This window comes from Panthera tigris, chromosome B3 (assembly GCF_018350195.1).
Source record: "Panthera tigris isolate Pti1 chromosome B3, P.tigris_Pti1_mat1.1, whole genome shotgun sequence".
Taxonomy (NCBI): Eukaryota; Metazoa; Chordata; class Mammalia; order Carnivora; family Felidae; genus Panthera; species Panthera tigris.
The window spans coordinates 14,750,218-14,754,587 of NC_056665.1; the positions used below are offsets into that span (position 1 = coordinate 14,750,218).

General features: G+C 46.2%; 1 long non-coding RNA gene across 1 annotated transcript; it reads right to left on the bottom strand.

The window, feature by feature from the left end:
- Window positions 1–373: 373 nt before the first annotated feature.
- Window positions 374–1,630, bottom strand: LOC122239190. Its single transcript, XR_006218144.1, has 2 exons — window positions 1,351–1,630; window positions 374–1,029 (listed from the first exon to the last, which is right to left on the bottom strand). It is a non-coding gene; the product is annotated as an uncharacterized LOC122239190 (long non-coding RNA).
- Between the last annotated feature and the right edge of the window lie 2,740 nt (window positions 1,631–4,370).

Consider the following 4,370-nt stretch of genomic DNA (forward strand, 5'->3'; position numbering starts at 1 on the left):
GAGAAGTGGAAAAAAAAACCCCTGAATTAGAGTGGTTGTGTGGAAATGGTGGGGGGGGTGCAGATAAACCTATGTGACATTTTACAACAATTAAAGGGTGGCGTGACTAAATGACAAATAACGGGGGCACCTGGGTGGCTCAGGGGACTAAGCATCCGAGTCTTGATTTCAGCTTTGGTCAGGATCTCACAGGTGATGAGATCGATCCCTGCATCAGGCTCTGCACTGAGAGCACAGAATCATGTTTGAGATTCTCTCTCTCCCCCTCTCCCTCTGCCCCTCCCCCACTTGCTTTTTCAAAATAAACAAACAAACAAGCATTTAAGTGACAATAACTGAGACGCTGAACCTAAGAACAGAGGCACTGATAAAATTTTCTTGCTGGTTTTGTTTTTCTTTCCAGAGGAATGGAAAAAGGTAGAGAGTTTTGGCTGCTTGAAGGTACCCGGATGGAATACTTTAAGCCAAGAACATAGGTGAGAGGGCCAACTCTGTAACGTCCACGTGAGGATGAGCATTCATTCAGGGATCTTTCCCACTGCAAGGAAGTTCTCCCCTGCAGATACGTTTGGGATATACGTGCCACCGGCCACAGTTAATTGAGTCGCCTGAGGGCTCACATTTGAGATCCAGCAATGTAATTTAATCTCTGTGGGTACCTTGAACTGAGAGTGGGATAAACCCTGAGGTCTTAAAAGACACAGAGAAACAAAGAAAGCTGGTCCCGAGGGAGAAGGGTACCCAGAGAGGTGAAAATGACGCCGTCCTCAGGGTGCGCAATTACATGAGCCACTGAGAGAGAGACGCTGAGGGAGAGGCCATCTTGGATCCTATCTTCTTCTTCAGCCTCTTCCCAAGATCGGCCATCCTTCTTCACCTTCTCCCCTTCTCTTCTTCTCTGTGTTTTCTGAGGTAGCTTCAGCTCATTTGTATTCCTGGGAAGAAGAGAACCTTGACTGAAACAAGGCTGGAGACGGGCCATGGTTTGAGATGTCACCAGCGTATGGTTAGTAGGTAAGGAAGTGAGTTCTAGAAAGAGAACACAAGGGCACGCATGAAAACAAACAAGTATTGAAGGGCAGCAAAGTCTGTAGGAAAAAAAAAAAATGAGGTAAACCAAGAAGCAAGAGACCCGGCAGAAGTTGTGTTTTAGGAAGCCAAGAAAGCAGTAGTTGTAATAAAAAGGCTAAGGTGAATTCCAACGGGGAAAGTTTGTAATTATAGTAAACGTGACTGTTATCAAATATCCTTTTTTCTTGTTGGTGCTGAGAGAATACATATATAGCACTTGGAAGGGTGGATTTATTCCCCAAGTAGTGCCGAATTCCAAATGCTGACGTAAGTCCTCACCTCTCCATCAAAACAGAATCCTCGAAAGGCTTTGTTGGCTCACCAGCCAGTTTCCATTTCTTTCTCAGTCAGTGTGTATGTCCCATCATTATCCAGGGAATCATTTCCAGGAGGATCATTTCCTTATTTCCCCATATCCCCCATTGCTGATCACAGTGACAACTTTATCAGCAACTCCCCAGGTAGGCAAAGGTAGGAACCAGAAATCCGTCGGACTCTTCAAAACTGTCGGCGGAAAAGTACGGGGAAGTGATTGGCTCACAAAGTTCATTTCTTCAACTGCCAATTATTCACGTGAGCACATTGTTACCTCACCGGAAAGCGGGGCGGGGGTGGGGGGGTGCGGAATGTAGAACTCTCTGAAGGTAGGATTGGGCCACCTTGGTAGATCCAACAGCCTGTTGATCATTTGAGCGCTCAATAAGTCGTGGCCACATTGAAAGGGAAATGCATTCCTCACTGCACAAAATTGCCACCGTTCTCCGCATTCCCGCGGAATTTCAACCATTTTAAATGGCTAACATTTCCAAAGGTGGCCCACCCAAGGCAAGAGTTCAAGTGCTGTTAGCAAGACGTCAGCATGTATCGTCCAAACTAATTCCTCCCAATTTTTAAACTCTGTTGCAGGACACCTTGCACGTTTTGCAATGTTAAGCAAGTATTTATAACAATCGTTAGCTTGGTGCCCCCGACTCTAGCTCCTTTAACTGATGAAACTAATCCAATTTGCTAACAAGTAAGTAAACCCGGGGAGAAGAAAGGAGAGAGATAGCTAGTAAGTTTTTAAGTGCCTGGAAGAAACTAGAAGTCTCTTCTTCAATAGGGCTTCTTTTTAAATGAACAAAAGCACGTGTGGCATTTGGATGTAATAACAAATTAGAAGCGAAATGTAGGCAATTCAGAATGTTTGGGGGGAATACGTGAGTTTACAGAGTCCAGACCCTTGTTTTTTTTTTTTTTTTTTACTCTCTACATTAGAAAGGAAAAAGTCGAAAAGCTTTTCAAAGGGCTGAAATAATCAGCCCAGCTTCGTGTAGTGGCAGGGAAATAAGTTTCCAGGAATCCTCAAACCTTTCAAAACTCCCTCGCATTTTTTTTTTTTTTTCCCGAAGGGAAGTTTTAAAGGGAGGTCTTGATCTTGACTTCATCGTTCTTCTACAGTAAGTCACTTCTCAGCCTCCAGGCCAGGACGGACGGGGCCACAAGAAATTTCAGTAGGTCACTAAAACAGTGATTTTATTCACCGGCGTGGAGTGGACTCGGGGTGATGTTTTAGTAATAATAAGTGCCAAGCTTTTGAGTGATCACGGGCGCACACACACACACACACACACACACACACGGACAGAAACAAATTTCTTCCTAGATCACTAACATTCTGTCCCATGCATGGGGACAAGCGTTCGTGTCTAGGAGAGATGCGTTAAGGCACCACAGCCAGCTGCCAGAAACTACCTCTCCTAAGAACCCCTTGGAAAACATAACTCACTTGTGTGCTACCGCCAAAAACAAAGTGTCATCGCTTTTTTCTCCGGGCAAAGCCTGTGCGGTAACTTGACCCCACGGAGCACGACGCATAGCACAGAATAGCGTGAAAGGAAGGGCAGCTGGGCCTTAAAATAATCGTTACTGTTACCTACAAATAATCATCTATTAGGTGGGGTTTTTTTTATACGCCGGGCCTTTAGTCTGAAATAATATATGGGGTTTGCTTTGACACAGGACAATACGGATGACATCTCATCACCACAAAACTTGGATCAGAAGAAGTCTAGCCCTTCCTTGCGTCTGGTACGAAGCTAGAAATGGTGCCTCTTGTATCTCTAAGGTTCATTTCAGCCTCGAAAGGGGTGGCACTGCAATGCCCTAACTGGTGACAGGAAACTGAAGTTGAGACAAATTAATGTTACTCAACCAGCAGACAGCCGAATTGAGTTTGGGGCTTTGGTGTGAGAAAAGCCACCTTCCAGACGAGCCCCGGGCTGTACTCTTCCGTAACAGATCCATCTCAAAGCATCTTAGAATTCTACAGGTAACAGAGATTTTAGGGATCATCTCATCTTCCTCTTTGAGGAGTCAACCCCCCCCCTTTAAACTCTCCTGTCCTGAACCAAGTCATGATCCTTCATTCCCTACAAATCTTGTCTTTGACCAGTGTTCCCAGTCAATCTACCACTGATCTCACCATCCAGTGGATCATTCCATCCGAAAGCCCATTCTTGAGGACATGTTCTCATTAGATTTTCAACCTAACTCATTACCAAGTGCTGCCCACAGCCTCTCTTAAATATCCCTTCATTCTGTCCATCTAGCGCGAGCCCCTCAAGTCTTGACTGGTCAACTGTAATAACAACCTACTTGCTTGACCTGTTTCCGCTCTTGGTCTCCTCCAAGTTTCCCCCAATTTTTTTCCAGTTTGGATCTGACCATACCTTGTCCTCTTGCCACACACCTGCCTCTGCAACCACTGTGTCTACTATGCTGCCCTTGCCCCCTTGCTGTCCATCCTCCAACCCTGCGCACCTGCCTCACTTCTCCCCTGCACATTCTGTTCGCTCTACCTGTGCAATACTTCATCACATCTCACCTCAAGACCGGCTCCCTCCCTGAAGGCTCAGACTCCCCCCTACGCACTCGGATGGCCACTTCTTTCTCGCTGTTGCAATTCCGCTGCATCCGTATTGGCATTTGATTAACGTCCTTCTCTCCCAGTTGACTCCAAGCCCTGTGAAGGGCATGTGCCACCTCCCTGAGCTCACTTTTGAGCCCTCAGAATCTAGCAGGGTTCGTGCTATATGGTAGATGTTCAATAAATATTAATTGAATAAATCCTCCCTCTCCATTTTATAGATCATAAAATTGGGTTCCTTTGAGGGTAAGTAAATCTCTCAAGGTGCACAGCTGGTTAGGGGCAGAATTGGACTTGAAACCCACACGCCCTCACTCCAGGGTCACTGCTCCTTCCCCTGCGGGCCCCTCCCAGCAACCCGCACCCACCTCCGATCTGCCCCGATTCTTCT